General features: G+C 38.2%; 1 protein-coding gene across 6 annotated transcripts in view; it reads left to right on the top strand.

Annotated features, from left to right (window-relative positions):
• The window catches only part of CRBN (cereblon), a 959,169-nt gene that overhangs the window by 734,771 nt on the left and 201,117 nt on the right, over nt 1–23,281 (top strand). For 5 of the 6 annotated variants that reach the window (XM_060022931.1, XM_060022930.1, XM_060022929.1 and 2 more), the window contains one exon: nt 3,544–3,662. The gene's annotated coding sequence lies outside the window, so the exon portion shown is untranslated. Of the gene's footprint in view, nt 1–3,543; nt 3,663–13,058; nt 13,107–23,281 lie in introns of those variants that run through there. The other variant, XM_060022934.1, reaches the window with a different exon arrangement.

Below are 23,281 nucleotides of genomic sequence, written 5' to 3'. Positions count from 1 at the left end.
ACGTAAAAGCGTACCTAGCGTGCCAAGAAGCTCACACTGTATAAGAAGTAAGAGGCAATGAAACTCAGCTGCGGTACCAGCCTGTGGACGCTTCACCCTCATGCTCACCTAGGACTCATGCTCACACCGTCGGATGGCCACTGGATTATGTACACTGCCTGACCTCTCTCTTCCCCCTCTCTCATTCTTCCTCCTCTCCTTCCCTTCTTACTGGCTCCACGTCACCATCTTTTCTTTCTTTCCTCTCTTTCTCTCTGTCTTCTCCATTTTATCCTCCACCTCCCCCTCCTCCCTCCCTCTGTTCTCTGACACACACACAGAAATCATTGAATTTAATGTAGGCTGTCTTTTTCTTTTAATTAATTAATTAATTAATTAATTTATTTATTTCTGGCTGCGTTGCGTCTTCGTTGCTATGCGCAGGCTTGCTCTAGTTGCGGCGAGCGGGGGCTACTCTTCGTTGTGTTGCACAGGCTTCTCCTTGCGGTGGCTTCTCTTGTTGTGGAGCACGGGCTCTAGGTGCGCAGGCTTCAGTAGTTGTGGCTCACGTGCTCAGTAGTTGTGGCTTGTGGGCTCCAGAGCACAGGTTCAGTAGTTGTGGCGCACGGGCCTAGTTGCTCCGCCGTGTGTGGGCTCTTCCCGGACCGGGGCTCAAACCTGTGTCCCCTGCATTGGCAGGCGGATTCTTAACCACTGCTCCACCAGGTAACCCCTAATGTAGGATGTCTTCACGTACATGCATTAACAAGTCAAATCATCCTGTTCTGTCCTTCCTCGACACTGAAAGCTCCATCTTAACTTGCTCCACTGTTTCCCTGCTTTCATTGCCACAATCCCTCCCTCCTCCGTCTTCCATGTAGCCCATCCACATCATTCTTACTTTCCATCTTTACACTCTCAGAGCTCTGTCTGGATCTCCTTTCCCATTGTTTTAGCTACTACAACACTTGACTGACACACCTGAAGTAGATTAGTAAGTGATTCCGGGGGACAGTTTGTCTTCTATGCCCCACTACCCTGGGGTTAAATTCTATGTGACAGATATTGACCGAGCATCTGGAGTGGAGGAGGCCTTCCCTTCCAGCAGAGCCTACTTCCTGCTCCCCTGCTCTGGCAGAACAACTCCTTTCTCCATTCGGCACCTCCGTCAGCTTTGGAGGTACCTCACCCTCCATCCCTTAGAACTTAGCCCCCGTGAGGTGCTTCACAGACTGTCAGTCCCAAAGATGATCATCTAGGGGCTACAGTGACACTGTCCTCCTTAATTTTCCCCAACTTGATCCATCTGCTCGTATTTCCTTCATCACTAGGAAGATGTCTTGCTCGTTTCTGCTAGTCAAGAGCTTCATCTCACACATCTTTCCTCTCGCCTCGAAGGCCTCCTTCCCCTCTGCCTGTCATTCCTTGATCATGAGTGATGTTGAGCAACTTCTCATATACTTGTTGTCATTATGTATGTCTTCTTTGGAAAAATGTCTGTTTATCCGTGGCTTTTGAACTAGCGTGTGGCCCATATATTTTGCCCACCATGTTCTCTTTCTTTCCTGGGAGGAAACAAAATGTGATGGTAAAAGTACCAGGTTTTAGAGAGAAACAGACCTGGATTGAAAATCTAACTGTTCTATTTATTAGTAATAGTTGAGATGATACCTGAAAGTGAAGGAGGAATTGGCTGAATGGGGATGGGGAGAGGCATCAATAATGAAAGGGTCGGGATGTGCAAAGGCACAGAGGTGAGTGGAAGCAAAGCTCCTTCAGGAAACCTAGCGCAGGTCACAGTGGTTGGAGCACAGAGAGTAAGTATGAAAGTGGCACAGGGTAAAGCCAGAAGCGTAGGTGAGGGCCAGAACATGCTGGGCCTGATGTGGTGTCATGTGGATATTTGTGATCCTAAGAGCAATGGCAGAAGATTTTACATTGTCAGGCTTTGAAAAGATGCGGGGGGTGCGAGGGGAAGGGGTCAGTAAAGAGAGGCCAAAAGATCTGATTTACCACTTAAACGTATCACTTCTGCTTCAGTGAGGAGAACAGGTAGAGAGGGCAAGAGTGAATGTGGAGACACCATTTAGGAGACAAAGGCAGAGGAAGATGGTGGCTTGATATTGGGTGATGGTGATGATGGCAGAAAGAAGTGGGTTGATAGGAAAGATGTTTGGGAACTTAAACCAATAGGACTCGTTCATTGATTAGGCAAAGTCGGCTGCTAAGTTCATGGTGGTGTAACTCTATCGCCTGTTGTGTTCGGTCCTGTGTTGCACACATGGTAAGTGCTTACTGAATATTTGCTGTTTGATGGAGAATAGAGAGTGATGAATAAGGAGCTGGAACCTTTCATCCCACCAGCTCCAGAAAGAAGAGCATTTCTAATTCACCTCACCTCTCAGAGCTGGCAGACAAAGAAGAAGCAGGTGTGTGCTCCAGGGCAGAAGCAATCTTTTTGGCAAGGGAAGACATTATGCTGGGGCTCCAGATCCATCTTACTGACCTTATACAATATGTTCTCCTGAGCAGAGGGGAAGAAATAAGGTCATGGGATAAGGGCCAGAAATGATGTAATGACAAAACCTCTTCAGACACCAGTTCTACTCTGGCTAAATGGCGATGATCAGAAAGTAAATTTAAAAGTCAAAGAACAGTCTCTCTTTTATCCCATTCTTATGTCTAAAACCTGGCTTAACCACAGCCAAGCTCTCTTATTCAGCTGTATTTATTGGGTGACTCCTCTATGTGCCAGGTACTATGGATTTATGGAGCTGAGCTCTTCTTGGAAGAGAGAGGCATTAATCAAATCTTCCCACAAATAATATATAATTGCAAATTTTGAACTGCTAGAAGGAAAGGTATACAGTACTGTAAGAACATCTAGGGGGAGTTCTTGATCTGGACTGGAGGGTCAGGCGTCTGAGCTCCACAGAATAAGATTCTATGTTTCACTTGATTAGGTGTGGGTGAGAACACAGAATGCTGTGTGTAGCATTGTAGGATCAAGGCTGTGAATGAATAACAGCTTTACGTTCTGCACATGTTTCTGTGACTGCTGAGAACGACCTCATGCTTCATTCCATTGGGTAGTAACTCAGCAAGGACTGAAATTATGGCTTATTTTCTTAGGAGGGCACAACATGGGTGACATGAATGTTAATAATGAATAGAGGCAAAGGTCAGCAGCCTTCATTCTGTTGCCCTCAGTAACACACACCTATTCTCCCCAATCCCCAATATGTAAGCTTCCTGAGGAAGGACACAAATGTTTGTGTCCTTGATTTCTGATTCTTCATTACCTAGCAAAATGTTAGACCCATAGTTTCTATTTAATAAAAATCTATTAGTAAATATTGATAGTTTGAATTTTTATTACTATTTTAGTGCATATGAAATCAAACGAAAATAGGATAACTAGAAGTCACTTTACAAGTTCATTCTCTTTGTGAGAATGAACACAGTTTCAGTTTGCACTGTCATTTTTACATTCCTGCACATAGCACAAAGCAAGGAATACCTGTATTTTATTTGTTTTACAATAAACTTTTTATTTACCTACAGATTATGAATGTAAGCCTAACCCCACCCAAATCAAGAAGTAGCACGTCATCTGTGTCCCAGAAGTCTGCCTTGTGACCCCTCCCTAGCGGTCAGCCCTGTCCTGATTTCTACCATCACAGGTGAGTTTAGTCTGGTTTTTTGTTGTTGTTGTTGTTGTTGTTTTATTGGGAAACAGTTCTCCACGAGTCTCTCTCTTTCTGGAAGGCTTGCAAACAAGGGCACTGACAGCTTTTGTTCTGGATTATCTTTTCCAGAATGTATGAACAGCCCTGGATGGTAGAGATGGTGTTTCCCTCTGGAGCAGAAGGCAGATTTAGTTGCTGTTTATTATACTGTATAGTATAATAAATATTTGTCCTTCCCGTGCAAAGGTCAGACAGGTTTGCTTGCAGCCCGTTATAAAAGATTAGGGTTTCCTAAACTTGAGGATCTTCCGCTGGGATGCAAATCCACTCCGTGCACAGCATCCACCTAGGCTGCCTTGCATTGCCCTTGTGCATCTTGGGCAAGGGGAACTGATGTGAAAACGAGCTGAGCTGGTGGCTGTGTCAGCTGTATTAAAGCTGCTTTGTCTCTGACCCAGAATTCTCAGATCTGCCCGTATCTGTGAACCACAGTAAGCTAATTTACCACCTAGCAAGGAGGGATCCTGCGTTTCTGAATTTAGTCTGTTTTTGAACTTTGTATAAATGGAATCACTCAGCAGGTACTACTGTTCTGTCTTTCTGTCATTCAGCATCATATTTGTGAGACTCATCCATGTTGTTTTGTTTGGCAGTAACTTATTGATTTTACCTGGTGGTTAGAATCCCATTGCACAGATATGCCAAATCCATTCTGCCGTTGATGACCACTTGTGATGTTTCCAGTTTGGGCTGCTTTAAATAATGGTGCAATGGATATTTCAGTACACTTGTCTTGGTGCACATATAGACACATTTCTTGTGTGTGTATACCTAGATGTGAAATATATAGATCAGAGGTTTTGCACACGTTCAGCGTTTAGCAAATTTTGCCAATTCGTTTTCCAAAGTGGTTGTACCAATTTTCACCCCCATTTAAAATATACAATTGCTCCAAATCCTCTTCAACATTTGATATGGTCAGATGGCACTCTTGGTCACTTTGTTTTGTTTTTGAAAGTTATGCTGGTGGATCTAGAGTGATACGTCATGGTGATTTTATTTGCATTTTTCATTGACTATTGAAATCAAATACTCTTATTTGTTTATTGGCCATTTGAATATATTCCTCTGTGAAATATTTTTCACATATTTTGTGTAGTTTTTTATTGGGTTATCTATCTTTTTCTTAAATATTTATTAGATTTTCTTATATCTTATGGATATAAGTCCTTTGTTGGCTATTTGATCTTCATCAGTTTACTAAGACTGTCAATTTTATTAAGGCTTTTCAAAGAACCATCTTTTGGGTTTGTTGATTCCAACAAATTAATTAACTAATTAATTAATTATATTAATAACTTTTTGTACTCATATTTATAATTTGCCTCCTTTCCTCATTTTTGCAGAGTATTTATTTGCTGTTCCTTGGACAGTTGCTTAAGATGTATATTTATATAATAGATTTTCCTTCTTCACTTCTGTTATAAATAGTCCAGGCTATATATTTCCCTCTACTCATGATTTTATTTGCATCTCACAATTTTTATATTTTGTTATTTATTCAAATCAACATAGTTCCTAATTTATATGATTCCTTGTTTTACTCACTGGTGTAGTTTAAGACTTAATTTCCAAACATTTAGGGAGTTCCTCATTATCTTTATTATTCACTCCTAGTTTAATTCTACTGCAGTCAGGGAAAATATGCTGTAGGTTTCTGTCCTTTGAAATGTGTTGATTCTTGCTGTACAGCCCAGCATATGCTCAGTTTTGGTGTGTTTTGCGCATGCTTTAAAATAGTGCATATTCTGCAGTTTTTGGAGAAACATTCTCTGTATGACAATTAGATCAGTTTGTCAATTGTGTTACTTATATATTTTATATCAATACTTTACTCATTTGGGGATTGTCTTGTTATATACTGATAGAGGTGTGTTAGTCTCTCACCGTGACTGGGTTTTTTTTTTTTTTTTCTCCTTTTGTTCTGTCAATTTTGGATAGTTTAAGACTGTTTTATTAGGTACCTAAAAATCTAGAATTCCTATACTTTCCTAGTGAATGGACTCTCTTATGATTGTGAAATACCTCTCTTTATTTCCACTAGTGCTTCTTCCCTTAAAGACTGTTTTGTAAGCAGTAACACTGTAATGCTTATTGTTAGATATAGCTCTTTCTAAATTGCATGGTATTTTTGTTGCCATTCTTTTACTTTCAGCCTTTTAAAATCTTTGTATTTAAGGCATGCTCTTGTAAGCAACATAGAACTGGACTTGTAAAAATTCAATTTGACAATCTTGTCTCTAAAATAGTTGTTATTTTATCTACCTTTAATGTAACTCCTGATATACTTGAGTTTAAATGTACCTTCTTACTATTTGTTTTCTATTTGTCACATTAGTTGTGCTGCTTTTTCTCTTCTTTCTTGTCTCTTATGTTAATTACTATCTCATATTCCCCTCTGTTGGCTTTTTAGTCATACATCTTACTATTCTCCTTTTAGAGACAGCAACAAATATTACTATACTTATATTGACTTACTAGAATCAAATATAGATTGGAAATTTTGCCATATACCGGACAACACAATTGCCTTTTTACCCTCTGAAACATTTGTTTTCATGGACTTATTTCTAGAAATATTCTAAATCCGTAAAACATTGTGCTTATGTTTTATTATACAGTCCACATACCTACATATTTATCCTTCCTGTTTCTCCTCATTCCCTCCTGTTTCTTTGTAGTTGCATCTGAGATAATTTTCCTTCTGTTTTGAAGATCTCCCTTTAGTGTTTCCTTCAGTGAAAGCCTGATAGTGAGAAATTCTTCCAAGTGTTGTTTGTCTAAAAATGTCTCTTTCTTTCACTTTGACTTTTGGGTATAGATTTTTATGTTGAGAGTTCTTTTATTTCAGCATCTTGAAAATGTCAGTCCATTGTCTTCTAGCTTCTATTGTTTCTGTTGAGAAGTCAAATATCAGTCTTACTCCTTCTTTGCAGGTTATGTTTTGTTTTTCTTTGCTCTCAAGATATTGTCCTGCTCTTTGGTTTTTAGCAGTTTTATTATGCTATGACTAGGTATTTCTTCTACTTTAGGTCCCCAGTACCTCTTCACCCTATAGGGTTCCTGGCAATTCTTTGTGTATTTTTTCTATTTCAAAAAGTTATCAGTAATTATTCTTTTAAAATATTGTTTCTATCCTCATGTCCTCTCCTTTCTATTAGAATTCTAAAAACACATATTAGATCTTCTCATTGTGTTCCATATATGTTTTATGCTTTTTTGCTACATTTTCTATCCTTTATTCTCACTGCGTTTCATCCTAGACATTTTCTCCTTACTTACCTTCTAGTTCACTAATCCTGATTCTTCTGTGTCTAATGCGCTGTTAAACCCATACTTTGAGTTCTAAATTTCTGTAGTTGTGGAATTTTTGTTTGACTGTCTTTTATAGTTTTTAGTTCTCACTGTTCATAAACAGGTCTTTTCCTCTGTTTCTGAATAAATGTTGAACAGTGCATATGAAAAGTGATAAAGATAATTTGAGGCTTTGGGTGATTGTTAAAATCTTCCAGAAAGGGAATAAGAAAGGGCCATGGGACAAATATCAAAGCCAGAGAACTTTCAGTACAATGTCTCAGTAAAATTAAGTGTGTGATTAAAACAATTTCTTAAGAATATGGAAAGGTTTAAGGTGTTACCTCATAGACCCTTTTAAATGAAACTTCCTAAGGGTCTTAAGAAAAAACCTCACAAACCCTTTCTGCAAACAATAGGTCTCCTAAAAATATTAATTGTGTTTTTCCATGGCAGTCCCAAAGGGAACCAAAGGTAGAGAGAAATATTTACTTCAAAGAGATGTGTGTGTGTGGCTTTTGTTAAATGGAATGGTTTATAAATGCACAGGCAGGAAGGCCATGATACTTTTAAAGTCATTATAATGGCTTGTGTAAACACAGACCATTTATAATAGAAGGAGAAGGATTACTAGAAAGGTGAATCAAAATCCAGGAGAGTAAAGATCCCTGGAAAATAGTTGAGTCTAATTCAAGGAACTGGAAATACATACCTGGTTGGACTTCAGAATTGCTGTGGACCAGAGACTGCTTCTATCTACTATTTTTCCCCTTTTTAAAATGGGAATACATACAGTAGATATCCTATGCCTATATACAATTGTATGTTATATTAGTGGGAGGCAAATAACTTATTTCTTTTGCTGGTAGGTTTTTTGATCAAGAGGACCCATACTCAAGGAATCATACCTAAGGACCCTTATCCACAGTAGCCCTGACTTAGACGACAGGGTCCTAGACTTGAAGTTGATGTCATAATAAGAGGAAACTTTGGGGGTCTAAGTGAAGAGACAAGTATATTTTGCAAGTGAGAGGAATGTGTACAATTTGTAATCTCAGAGGGAAGATTATTTTTAAAAACTAGTAACATTCTTTGATAATTCTATTGAGTGGTAGGCTCTATGTATCCTCCTCTTAAGTCTGAGCAGAGCTGTGAGTATGTCAGCTAACAGATTGTAGCAGAAGTGACACTGTGTGACCACTGTGGCTAGGCCAAAAAAGGCTTTGCTGCTCCCACTTGGTTCCACTGGGACACTCGCTGCGGAAGAAACTAGTTGTCATGTAAGAAGTCTGACTACTCTGACACCATTATGCTGGTAAGGCCCATAAACGGGCTCTTTTTAACAGCCCCAGCTAAGCTCCTGCCAACACTCAGCATTACCTGCTATCTATATGTGTGAGCCATATTTAATGTCTAGACCAGTTGATCCTTCAGCTGAGTGTAGTTTCAGCCAACACTCGATTCCAACCATGCCAGATACTCCAATTGAGAGCATCCTATCTGAGCCCTTGCTAAATTCCTGATGCACAAAACAGTAAGCAAAAAAAAAAATGGTTGTTTTCAGGCCACTAAGTTTTGTGAGAGTTTATGTAGCCATAGTAACCATTACACTAGGTGTAGGTCCTGGGAATCTACATTTTAATCAGCATATGTAAGTGATGCTTTTGCACACCGCAGTCTATAATTTGTACCACAGATTATTATGTGCCCTGCCTTGCGTTTCTTTCTCTTCTCCTTAACACCTAGCCGAAGAGGCCAGAGAGCAAAGACATCACCCCAACCTTAGCCTCTGGAGGTGAAGCACAAACCGTCCAGTACCTGGCTACAGCATAATCTCATGACTAATGGAGAAGGCAACTCTCCATAGTGTTCTGGGAATAGATGGTTTTCTCTCACAGCCTGCATCCCCTGATGTTACCTTGAAATATCTAGAGCGGAAAAAATCTTACTCCTTTCCTTTTCACCCCTGCTGCTTCCTGGGCCAATGAGAGAGCAGGAAACAGGCTTTGAGTCATTCATTATGCAAAGCGGTGCTGTGTCTCTTTCTGAGGAAAAGGCATTCATGAATGGGGTTATAACATTAAAATAGTCTTCCAGGTGCATGAGAAGTTGAGTTATATATTAGCATTTGCGTGCAGAAAACTCAGTATTTTTCTAATGTTTTATAATCATATGTTGCTTCTTTACAATCATGTGGATTGTGTGTTACATTCATTCATTAGTTCTTTTTAATGAACTAGCACACCTGGTACCTTTCAGCCCCAAACCTCATTGCTTTATTTGCTTTTTGCCAGTCATTGGAGGTGATAGGGAAACTCAGGAGAAAGAACATGTATGTCAGATAAAGAGAGACCAAATGCAGGTGGTGATGAGATATGAATTACACACCTGGGCTCGTTCATCTCCCTCTCTTCTGACTTTAAGGGGAAAATAAAATTTTAAATTTCAAAGGTAGTGCTCCTTTTCAAAATCTCTAGTTCTCCGACCTGGTGCTTATTTTCCTGAATGACAGTAGAGGAAAAAGATGGGGAATTGAGTGTGTTAACGATATCCACTGTCTTCAGTGTTATGCCCTTATTAGTGAGTAATTTGCTATATTTAACTTTCCACCTCTGGAGACTTCAGTATGTATAAATCTACCAAACTACTTACGTGCACAGCAAACAATTTAGGTTCTTTTAATAGCATTGAACATTTAGTTTAACAGCTCATGTGTAGTTGCATTTGTTTCCTTCTTTTTTCTTTTCCTCCCAAGATATTTAGGCTTGTCATAATCATACAGAAATAAAGAATATGGAATTGGACATAGAAAGAAGAATTCTGCATTGGTAGAACAGTAAACCTTTTAATCAGTCCAATTTTTAGGAATAAGCCTCCACTATCTACTTTATTCGCCCTGAAAATACTTGAACATAATTCTAGGAGTAAAATGATTTCTTTAAAACTGCTTCTCATATTTACATTCAAAACTTAAAGTATGACAGATCAGAAGCAAAGCTTGGAAAAGAATGCCAACTTTAGAATGTCTTTGAAAAATTATTGTTTTTCATTATTTTAAATATATATTATTAAATATATAAAATAAAGTGATATCAATATTATGAAGTATGTTCTACAGAGTTAAAACATCAAGTCAAGAAATAGATGGGTTTGCTAATTATTTATTCAGCAATAAGAAGAGGAGCATTTCAACTTTGGGGATCTTTTTCCACTTTTCCATAACTTGGCATTTTCCTATTTATAAAGATACTTGTCTAGGATTTTCCAGATCACAGAACTACTTAGTTTACTTAGTGAACTCCAAGCAACATTACAAATCTGCCCACAAGTGTGAAGGTATAGGAAAAAATGATTTGCTCTCTTCTCAGTGAGCTTTCTGGTTTGCACCTATAAATATCCATTCAGACCCTGCAAGTATATAAAAAGAGAAAATGAGAGTAATTATATTTTGCATAGATTAATTTAAAAAATTACAAGAGAATTCCACATCCACAGAAAGGGTGTAATATGTAAGAAATGCCGCTATGAAGATTATAGAGAAAAGGGAATTGAATCATGATAAGTAGAAACACCACCTGATTCTACACCAATGGCACAGGGTTGCATATTACAGGAGGAACACCACTGGACTGGGGGTCAGGACACCTAACTCTTCCAGGTCTAGCTGAGTCAGTGACCTTGGACATACCACTTCAACCTCCTGCAGTCTTTATTATGAAACTACCAAGTTGAATGACATAATCTAATCTTTTCAGTAGATTTGTGTACATTGATCCTAAAAAAACACAAAAGATTAACTGTATAATTATTTAGTTTGCAGGACATTTTGTAAATAATTCTAGAAAGCCAAGTAACAGGTCCAATTTGGATATATAGATTGAGGCCAGCTTCAAATGAGACCCTGAGGGTGCGACTAAACAGTGGATTGTAATGGGCAGTCATTTTCTATTCATCTCTTGATTAGTCTTGGATGGAGGTAGAAGCCAAGCTCACTGCCAAGATTAGGATAGGGACAGTTGGCAAGCAGGTTGTAGAGAATGCTGTAGTTTTGGAGTGTGTGTTAAGTTGAGTTTTCTAGAACACTTTATTTCAAAAGGGATAAGTGAGATGGTATCAATACTTTTGTACTTTCCCTTCATTGGAATAACCGAGGTATGACCAGTACTGTCTCCAGAGGTCCTCTGCCATGTGCCCATGTTTCCCATTTATGAGACTCTACTGGATTTCACCCCATGTTTTACCTCCCCTTGCCCATCCTGTTTCTCCACCACCCTATGGGGTTTTACCTCATTAAATGTCCTGATCCCTCACAAATTCTCACCTTAAGTTCTGCTTCTAGAAAACTCCATTTATCCACATAGTAAAACTGCATATACAGGCTCCCCAAAGTTTAGAACTTTAGATAATAGATATATAGAATGTGATTTATACTTGACATCTGATGAAAAAAATCCTACCGTAGGAGTAAATAGTACAAGAAAATACATTTATAGAAGGGAATATTTACATAAAGGAAACAAATTTTTTATATACTTTAAAACCATATATTTGTTTAGCCATAATAGTAAATCATTCTTAACCATAATTTTATTCAATTTGTTCAAATACAGTGAAAGGTCTTCTGGGACAGGCACCATGATTGTTTCATTTGTTGGTATATTTTCAGCAGCAATAATTTGCTAGCAAAATGCTTGACATGAACAGATTTTCACCAGCTAAGCAACATATCCTGAGTTAAAACTCATGCATGTCAGCTGTTCCTCTACAGAATCTCAGTTTTACTTTTCAATGATAATAGTTTACAGTTCTAAGTTGTTTGAAGGCAAAAAAACCCACATATCATTGGCCACAGGGCAGGTCTGGAGATTGTATTTAGCAGAGCTTTGGACAGTTGTTTCAGAGAGGCCTACTTGACATCAGCTTCATCCTTCCAGAGCTGTCAAGAGAATAGAAAATTAATGTGACACCCTGAATCCTACTAATCTCTAATTTCTAGACCTACTACCAATTCTTCTCACTTAATCCTCAGACTGTTAACTCCTGCACTAGTATGTTGAGACATGGAAAATTGGAAGAAAGGAAAATAACTTCCCATTTTTTAAAAAAATATTTATTTATTTGGCCCTGTCGGCTCTTAGTTGCAGCACACGGGATGTTTGTTGCGGCATGCAGGATCTTTCATTGTGGCACACGAACTCTCTGTTGCAGTGCACGGGCTTCTCTCTAGTTGTGGCATGCAGGCTCTAGAGCACACAGGCTCCGTAGTTGTGGTGCGCAGGCTCTCTAGTTGTGGCATGCATGCTCCAGAGCACGCGGGGTCAGTAGTTGTGGCATGCAGGCTTAGTTGCCCCACGGCCTGTGAGATCTCACTTCCCCAGTCAGGGATCGGACCTGGGTCCCCTGCATTGGAAGGCGGATTTTTAACTACTGGACCACCAGGGAAGTCCCTAAATTCTACCCACAGATAAAAATTTTAACATTTTAAAGATTTAATTAATATAGTATGCATAATATTCCTAATGAAGAGGAAAATTCTCTTAAAAAGTCATTGTCTCTCTATATTTTCACATCCAGTTGTCTTTTTCCTCTGGATCCTTACAGTGACCATCTTTTCAGTTAGAAAAATAAATTACTATCAATATTTTCTCTTTCCTGGGACTTTAAAATAAGATTAAATTAATGCCTTCATATTCTGTAGGCAAATGGTAAAAAGCAGATCTTTCCTTTTTGATCAGTAGCTCCATGCCCTGTGCCGACTTCATGGGGCATTTGGAAGGGAGAAGTCAGAGGACACAGAAGCAGATCAGGAAACATTAAAGGACTGAAATATTTTCACTGAGTTTCTTTCACTTGAAATAATGGTCATTTTGATATTTTTATCCAAGCTCTGCAATCTCTTCTGACACTACTAAAATAGATTACAAAATGAGAAGCAAGTTTTAGTAACTAAGGCTATTGAGCAATGTTTCTGCACAGCCAGAAGGGTACATTTGGAAATATTCCACAGTGACCAAATGTTCCAGAAGCAGTGTGTGATTTCTCAGAAGTCAGGGTCAAATCACAGGAAAACTGTTCTGTACCAAGGTAAGTCCTAACAAGACTTCATCTTCTGTATCCAGACTGCTGGTATCTGCTTAATATAGCCATAAATTTTGATCAGCTTAGGTTGGCAAAAAGGGGGGGAAAAATTGGCTTGGTTGGCCTTGTATTTGATCAACTGTAGAATGAAACAATAAGGCTGTTTGCAGAAAAGGAACAGATTACTTAACATTGGTTGGTATTTAGTAAAGTTGTGTCCATCACCAGAAACAATCATAGACTATTTTCTGGACGCTGGATGATTTAAATAGGTAAAGCCCACTTTGTATACTTAACTCCACTCTTCGAAGGAGAGTAGAACCTCTTGGAGAGGAGAAGAGTAACAGTGATCATGGTAATCCTTGTGATAGCTCACCTTTACTGTGCTTTTATTATATGATGGGTATTATGCTAAGATTTTCATGTTAAATATCTCATTTAACTGCACAGTACTACGTATGTTCTCCCTGGGGTGCAAAAGGGATGCTCTATATTTCAATATCACACAGCAGAAATGTGTAAAATATTGAATAGATACAACAGATCGTTATTCTCAGAAATATAAACTCGAACAAAGGCACTATGCCTTCAGCATTGCGTCTTCTGTATGGTGTTAGCACATTTGGACCCACCAAGCACACAGTCTTTGTCAAACTGTGTTAATCTCGGTCCTATGAGAAACATACATCATGATCTAGGTCTGGCCCTTGTGAAGGACAGAGGGAAGGAAGGTGGTATGGTAGAATTTGGCAAGAACCTTGGGGAGTCCTCCAGTCACTGCCTCCTATCAGAAGATCCTTGCATCTCCCAGGAATGAGACTGCCTTAGTACCCCTGTCATGATCATCCATTGGCTGAGAACCACCCAGGAGAGGCATGACCTGGATGCAAACACAGTGAAGGGTTTCAGAGCCCAGCAGCTGGGACTTTCCATCAATTATGCCACCTACTACTCATAGTCAAGGGGTTCATTTTCATGGCAACTACAGAGACCAAACACAGATATCAGTTTCAGCTTGGTATTTACCACAGAATTAAAGATAGCACAATTCATGTATTCTCATTTATTCAACAAATATTCATTGTGTATGTATGTGGAAGAGACCATGCCAATTTAATAGTAAAGTCAAACATAAATCAAATAATGGCCCAAGTAAATGTAAAATTAGAGCTGTGATAAGTGCTATGAAGAAGTTTCACAGAGATATCACCATATAGGATAGTATAAATACTATGTATTTATACTATATGAATAATATAAATCTAACCTAGTCATGGATTGGGAAGGGCTTCTCTGAGGAAATAACATTTGAGCTGAGGTCTGAAACATAAGTAGGCAGTAACTAATAAGTGAAGAAGGAACATGCCGAGGGCAACATGTGCAAAGGTCCTGTGGTAGGAAAAAGAAAGACAAATATGATAGGTGAGGGAGACTTTGAGTTCACTCTTAAACAAGTCGAGTTGGAGGCATCTTTGGACACTCAAGAGGAGATGCAGGGTGGAATCTTGTTGTTAGAAGAGCACAGAGACTGTACATTTAAATTCACAAGTCACCTGAATATTGGTAGTAACTAAAACTGATGGCATAAAACAAAGTGATTACAGTTCACTGCATATATACATATTTTCAACTGTATGTTGTAAAACCTCTTATCCTGTCTTTGGGTGGTAGCAACGCCAAACTTTCCTACTGTTTTCAACTTAGATATGAAAATAATATGGAATTATTTTTTAAGCTACTACTTTCTGGAGCTCAAGGCATCAGATACTTCTTTGCAGACATTTTATGAATATGTTTCCTGGTGAAAAAATATTCTTAATTCTTAAAAAAATAGTTCTTTGTCAGTTTGTAATAGGGAAGAACAAATCTGACTCCATATTGGATCTGTTTGTTTGTCTTTGTATTCTCTTGCTTTGGCTATAATTTAATCACTGAAAGAATATTGCCTGTAGCTTGAAATGTATAGGATAGCCAATTCTCAAGGCTCTGACCTTTAAAGGTATAACATTCTTCCATTTATGTAGAGAAAAAAGTTGCAGAACAGAGAATAACATTTGCCTTATTGGAGGTTTACAGGAACAGCAAACCACACCTGCTCCCCTTTCAGTATAAAAGAAGCCTGAATTCTAACTCGGGTAAGATGGTTCTTTGGGACACTAGTCCACCATCTCTTCTGTCTGCTGGCTTTCTGAATAAAGTCACTATTCCTTGTCCCAACACCTCATCTCTCAATTTATTTTCCTTTTGTGCGGTGAGCAGTATGAGCTAGGACTCAGTAACAAGCTTTACTATTCTACTTATAACATATAATTTGTAATAACCTTTCAGAAATTTCCTCTATGGAGTCAGCACAATGTGAATAAATAAACAATAGCCAAATGAGAAATATTATACTAAAAATGTTAGTAGCAAACTTCTCATTTTAGAGCCTGTGTTCTCCCAAATTTAGGTTTTGTTTTGAAATTTCCTGTACTGAGTTCAAATGTGGAGTCTCATTCTGGTAGCTGAATCAAATGTGAATGATGACCGCTTGCACTTTCATACATTGTTTATATCTTGGGCTTTCATAATGAAAGCTACTGTCACCATTTCAAAGTATTAAGGGACAGTTATGTGCAGATGGTATGCATAGTCATTCCTTGAGTGTACAGGAGCCTGGGGTAAGTTATTCGTGAGTTAATGATTTTTATCAGAATGAAATAAGCATTTGAACTTTGGATTTGATCAGCTGCTATCTGCAGCTGTGCCCCAACTAGCAATTACTTCCTCCCTGGGCTCTTTACCCAGACAAATGGGGTTCATCCTTGTTTCATGTGTCAGTGACTTCCCTGAAAACAGACATAGTGACTGCTTGAGCTATTGCTGCCTCTGAACAGCAAAACTCCAAAAACTCAGATGGGTTTTCTCCTATCAGGATATTTTTTTCCCCCAGCACAATAAAATGCTTCCTTTAATCATACACTTTGAGGGCCAGTTAATTTTCTACCCATCAGAACTTAAAAGCAGAGTTTTGAGAAGTGTCCTTTATCATGAGATACAACCTAGTATAACCATTTTATTTTTAAAAAAAGATTCAAAATCACGATGGTGGGAGTTATATTCAAATCTGCTTATTTGCCTCCGTTTTCCTGAGATTACTTCAGTAGTCATGGTTGGCATCCAACGTCTTCTACAGCTGCCAAGCATGTTTGGCTTAAGGCAGACACCGAAATAATTTTCCTACTCTTTTCCTATTCCTTCCATGATTCCTTCTTGTTATTTACTGCTCAGTGATGAAGAGCACCATTTCTGTTTTAGTGTACCATTTTGCCCTTCTGTGATTGTTTTAATGTAAATGTGAATGAAACAGGGCCTATGACTCAGCATTTTTCATGTGCATGTGGTGGTTTCTGATTTCAAATGGGACAAATTAAATAGATTTAACTTTACTGATGGAAAAGTTAATAAGGTACATGCAGTATTTTCTTTTTCCATCTTCGCTAAAACCCATCTATATTCTGAATGACATAATTTCATAACCTTCCTCATTAAAAAAAAACCCAGCATAAATAAAACGGTAACTACCCAGTCACAACAGATAAATTTGTTGCCAGCTGAGATCTTGTATGTAGTTAGTTGATAAAATGATTCTACTCACCAAATCTTATTAGTTATCTGGTAAAATGACTGTAACTGCTCTCCTTGTTTCCATGTAGTTAGCAGATGAAGGCCTGGAATCTTTAATCTCAGAAAATTAAATCTGCCCCTGATTGTCACATTGATGGAGCATCTGTTGTTCCAGGTGTTGGCCTAGTTTTTAAGAGCTGTGAAGTGAGCTATCTCACAACTCGCCTGCATAGGTGAGAGTCTTCCCAAAGATGCCATGCTTCAGGCTCCAATTTGATGTATTTGCAAGACTTGCAGAGAGATAGTGAGCCATGTAGGTATGCCACATGTATAGACTACGGGTGTTTTAAATGCATGCACGGGGGGATAGAGTTGTCGCCAACCCAAGCAAAATAGTCATTTTAATATCCCAGCAGGCTGACGGAGAAGCACAGTAGGAGAACCAAAGAAGAGTTTCATAAGTCTAGAAAGTTAGATCTCTGGTCAATAAATATTTGATTATCACTGATAATATTTTAGCATAGCAAAAGGCTAACTGGGGAATATGTTATTATATAATAAAGTTAAAAAAATAAATTAAGGTCTGATAGGTTGCATTTTTTGTAGGGTACTATTCAAGAATAAAGTTTGAAATTTCAGAATTAAGTATTTCATTATTTTAGTGTAAAATTTGTTGAATTATATATGTGCACACGTATCATAGGTATATATGCACACATATCATAATTGCACAGGTCAATGACTGTTCACAAAGGAAACACAGCCACAAAAACTCACGAGCCCCTTCAGGCCACCTTCTAGTTACTACCCCCAGCCATAGGATTAACCCCTACTTGAACTTCTAATAGTTAATCTACTTTGGCAGGAGTAGGAAAGCATTTTTGAACATTTTATTGAATTATTATATATTTATATAAAGTATGCAAATGAGAAATGTATAGCTCACATTTTCAGAAAGTGAACATACCCACAAGTCCAAGTCAAGAAACGAAATGTTACCTCCCAGAAACCCTTTCATACCCCTAGTAACCCCGCTCCCCCCGAAGGTCACCCCTTTCCTGATGTCCACGAGTATCCTTAGTTTTTCCAGTTTTTGCACTTTACATAAACTGAACCACGTGGTATGCACACTTGTGTCTGACATCCTTCACTTAACATTGCACTCGTGAGATTCATCTGTAGTGTTGCACATAGTTGTATGATCGGTGGTGTATTCTGATTCCATAGTGTGTCTGTGCCACAATTTGTAGACGCATTTACTGTGGGTGGATATTTGGGTGATTACAAACAGTGAAAACTCCACTTTTAGCCTTCCTCTAAAGTCAGTATGAATTTTATTTCTGTGCATTTTCTGATAACAGAGGAAAAAAGATCTTTTACTTGCCCGTAAAATTCTCCTATCGTACTGGGAGCTGCTGTTTGTCCTCTATAAAGTGTATTGAGCCTTTGCTCCCCAGTTAAAAGAAGGTCTAGTCCTCTGATACTGGGATCTGAGAGGTATTAAGTATTTCTCTGGACATTTAATTGATGAATCATCAAAGAATTGTAACATTTTATAGCAATTAACTATCACCCATTTGCTGAGTCAGTTCCATTTATTAGGATAAAATCAGGGAGCATCTTTAACTTCTCCATTATTGCCTTCAATAATTGGATCTTTCTTTCCCACTCTTAGACCCCATAGTTTTCTCACATATAGATATTAAAAAGCCTGGGCCAATCTAAATCACAACTTCAATCTCTTGGTCAATTAAAGCTTCTCTCCTCCCCCAGCACAGGCTTAACTCCCTTGCTCAGAGATGAAATTGGAGGAAGAAGGGCAGTGTCTGCCACTGCTCCCTCTCTCTCCCTCTCTTTCTCCCTCTCTCTCTCCCTCCCTCCCTCCCTCCCTACTGGCCCCCCCTCTCTCGGCGGGGGCGGGGGGTGGTCTCTGAATCTTCAAATGTTGGTTTAGTGGAGTATTTGGGAAAGGCAAAGGAGACAAAGAGTGAAAGAATGATGGAAGGAAAAGAAGTAAAAGCTTTCTTACTCATCCTGTTGTGTTTATAGTTCTCTCTTACTTGTCAAATTCTGCCTTGGCAGTCACCCAAATTCTGGATTTTCTTGTGGGGTGCATAAATGTGTTCTTTGGAGATTCCCATGACTTCTGATCCAAGTGATGTATTCTCCAGCTGACCTTTTGAAACACCCCCTGCTGTGGTATACTCACAGTTTCAATTCTGTGAGGTCCCCTCACTTTGGTGGGCAGATCTTGGTTAACATTTTTTTAGCATGGTGGAGTTCACGTCGTTCTCAAAAATTTATACTTTTTGTCCCTCCAAATCATGGAAATATGCCTGCTGGCCCATTTCCTCTGCCTGATACAATGGGCAGCACCAGCCGATGAATAAGGTACCTTTCTCACAGGTACTCCAAATGCTACAGAAGGGAAAAGACAGCAAGTACCTCCAGCCCCTGTTTTCCCACACACATGAACTTCAAAGAACCTCTTCCATCAATCTCTTGCCTTCTTCTTACCAGCTTGGATGGAGTGGTGGTCACTAGACTGGTTTTGCTCTCCTTTGTTAATATCTCACAGGGGAGCACCAAGCACCTCTCTTTAGAATGTGTGCTTATTACCAGTTGAGCTTGGGTTTTAGACCTTGGCCAAAAGTTGTAATAGGAAAAGATCTAGGTAACATCTTGTTATCTAAGAACAGAGACAGGTTTAAGTTGGTCTTATTCATGGAATGTCTACACTGCCTGGAGCCACCTCAGATACGTTTGGAAAATAAGATGGGTCTAGCTAGCTGGAAAGAGAGGTAAAATTTCTTTATACCCAACACTGTTCTAGGCCATATGGAGAATGTAAGACATTTGGACTCTCAAGGAGCTCCTCATCAAGTTTGAAAGGCAAGATTTGCATTCTCCGAACATTAAGCTCACCATCATTGTGCTCTGTAAAAGGCAGCATGCAATGGCAACAGATAAACCATTATCCAGAAGTTAAGCTGAACACAGGGGAGCATTAGCCATCTTGCTAACTCATTACTGAGAAGCTGCTGCTTTGTACCCTTGGGTGTTGTTTCAGACGGCCAGAACAGCTGACTGGGAGCAATCCCCCATAAGGGCAACACTATTTCCTGTATTGAAACATCAGGAAGCAAACAATCAACACAACAGGAGAGCCACAATATTGATTTGATGGAGGAGAACCTTCCTGGGTTTCTGATTTAATCTTTACCACGTAGAATTGTGCCTTTTGATCACTTATCTGATCTACCTCAAACTTTTTCACCCAATAATCTGTAAGCGCAAAATAGTACAATCAATTGATTACCCCCCCCACACAGTTCTGGGGACCTAGCTTATAGCAGGCTATGACCAGTTTGAAACATCTTTGACAGTTTTTATTTTATTTTTAAAAGGTCATTTGAACTTTATATTCGACCTGTAATGTGTTTTTGATTGTTTTAATTTTAAAGCAGTGACACATTTCCATGAAATAAGGCTGTATCTCTGTATACCCTCAGGCACATTCCCATACACAGAAACACCTCGTTTTATGGCACTTCCCTTTATTCTGCTTTGCAGATATTGTGTTTTTTATAAGTTGAAAGTTTGTGGCAACCCTGCGTTGTCAGATAATGGTTAGCATTTTTTAACAGTAAAGGATTTTTTAATTAAGGTGTGTACGTTGTTTTTTTTTAGACATAACACTATTGCGCACTTAATAGACCACAGTATAGAATAAACATTTATATGCGTTGAGAAACCAAAGCATTGCTGACTCATCTTATTGAGACATTTGTTTTATTGTGGTGTTCTGGAACCGAACCTGTAGTATCTCTGAGGTATGCGTGTATCCTAAGGACTGTGCTTAGTCCAGTTCAAGAAGATAAATACTGTTCTCTTGGGTTAAGGATAAGTTTCTCAGCTTCTTTTACATCTAAATCATTCACTTCATGATAGTTATGAAACTTTATTGCTTTTAAAAGTGAGCAAAGAAGCCTCAATCCCTATAATCTGGAAGCACATTTTAATTATAAGGAATGTAAATATGAGTATCTCATGAATAATAGTATAATATTACCTGACATTTTTAAATGTTGTTTACCTTTATTGAGGTCTGAGTGACTAGTAGAATTGTAAGGTATTTGAAGTGTACATCATGATGATTTGATATAGGTATACATCGTGAAAGGAGTCCTCTTATCTACTTAATTAGTACATATGTGACCTCACGTATTTATCTTATTTATTTATCATTTTGGTGAGAACATATAAGTTCTCATCTTTTAGCAAATTTCAGTTATGTGATACTGTTATCAACTGCAGTCACCATGTTATACATTAGATCCTCAGACCTTATTCACCTTATAGGTAAAAGTTCGTAACCTTTTACCAACCTCTATTTCCCCCACCTACCAGCCCCTAGCAACCATCTTCTACTCTCTCTCTGAGTTTCACTTTTGTTTTGGATTCCACATGTAACTCATAGCATGCCATATTTGTCCTTTTCTGTCTGGTTTATTACACTTAGCATAATACCTTCAAGGTCCATCTGTGTTGTCACAAATGGCAGGATTTCCTACTTTCTTATGCCTGAATATTATTCCATTGTGTGTGTATATAGACAGAGATATCACATGCATATCTATAAATATCACACATACGTACATATATATGTATACATACATACATATCACATCTTCCTTATTCATTCATCCACTGACAGACACTCAGGTTGCTTCCATATCTTGGCTAATGAGAATAATAATGCAATGAACATGGGAATGCAGCTTTCTCTTCAAGATCCTGTTTTCATTTTCTTTGGATATATTATACCCAGAAGTGAAATTGTTGGATCACATGGTAGTTCTAGTTTGAATTTTTTGAGGAACCTCTCTGTACTGTTTTCCATATGGAGTATACAAATTTACATTCCCACATGTGTACAAGGATTCCCTTTTCTCCACACGCTTGCCAACACTTGTCATTTCTTGTCTTTTTGATGATAGTCATTGTAACAGGTGTAAGGTGATAGCTCGTTGTGGTTTTGATTTACATTTCTCTGATGATTAGTGATGTTGAGCAACTTTTCATGTACCTGTTGGCCATCTGTATCTCCACTTTGGAGGAATGTCTCTTCAGATCTTCTGCCCATTTTTTAATTGCATATTTCTGTTTCAGGGTTGTTGTTGCTTTTGTTTTTTGTCTTTTGTTTTTGCTGTTGAGTTCTTTATGCATTTTGGATATTAACTCCTTATCAGATATATAATTTGCAAGTGTTTTCTCCCATTCTGTAGATTGCCTTTTCATTTTGTTGATGGTTTCCTTTGCTGTGCAGAAAATTTTGAGGTAGTCCCACCTATTTATTTTTTCTTTTGTTACCTTTGCTTTTGGTGTCAAATTCAAAAGGTCATTATCAAGACCATCGTCAAGGAGCTTACCCCCTATGTTTTCTTATAGGAGTTTTGTGATTTTACATGTCAAATTTATGTCTCTAATCCATCTTGAGTTGATGTTTCAATATGGTATAAGATAGGGTTACAGTTTTATCTTACGCATCTGCTGTCCAGTAATGCCAGCACTATCCATTGAAGAGACTATCCTTTTCCTATTGTATATTCTTGGCTGCATTGTTGTAAATTAATTGACCATGTATGCATGGATTTATTTCTGGGCTGTCTATTCTTTTCCAATGATTCATGTATCTGTTTTTGTACAAGTATCATATTGTTTTGACTACTGTAGCTTTGTGATATAGTTTAAAATCAGGATGCTTGATGCCTCTAGCTTTGTTCTTCTTTCTCAAAATTGCTTTGGCTATTTGAGGTCTTTGTGGTTCCAAACAAATTTTAAGATTCTTTGTCCACTTCTTTGAAAAATTCCCATGGAATTTTGATAGGTATTGCATTGAATCTGCAGATTGCTTTCAGTTGTATGGACATTTTAACAGTTTGGGTTGTTCAAATCCATGAGCATGATAAATTTTTCCATTTATTTGTGCCTTCTTCACTTTCTTTCACTGATATCTTACAGTTTTCACTGCATAAAACTTTGGAGGCTGATGTAAGGAGATTGTTTTCTTAATTTCTCTGATAGTTCATTGTTAGTGTATAGGAAAGCAACTAATTTTTGTATATTGGTTTTGTATCCTACAACTTTAGAGAATTTGTTCTTAAGGTTTTAACAATTTTTTGGTATTCTTTGGGGTTTTCTACATATAATACCATGTCATCTATAAATAGTAACAGTTCACTTCTTTTCCAATTAGGATGCCTTTTATTGCTTTTTCTTGCCTAATTGCTCAGGCTAGGACTCCCAATAGGAGTTGAATAAAAGTGGTGACAGTGGGCAACCTTGCCTTGCTCCTGATCTTAGAGAAAAATCTTTCAGATTTTTGTCCTGAATGTGATGTTAGCTTTGGGCTTGTCATATATGACCTTTATTATGTTGAGGTATGTTCCATCTAAACCCACTTTGTTGACAGTTTTTATGATTGGATGTTGAATTTTGTCAAAAATTGTTCTCCATCTATTGAAATGATCATGTAACTTTTATCCTTCATTTTGTTAATGTGGTGTATCACA

The sequence above is a fragment of the Delphinus delphis genome, chromosome 10, assembly GCF_949987515.2.
Source record: "Delphinus delphis chromosome 10, mDelDel1.2, whole genome shotgun sequence".
In the NCBI taxonomy this organism is placed as follows: Eukaryota; Metazoa; Chordata; class Mammalia; order Artiodactyla; family Delphinidae; genus Delphinus; species Delphinus delphis.
This window is presented reverse-complemented; position numbering and strand designations above follow the sequence as displayed.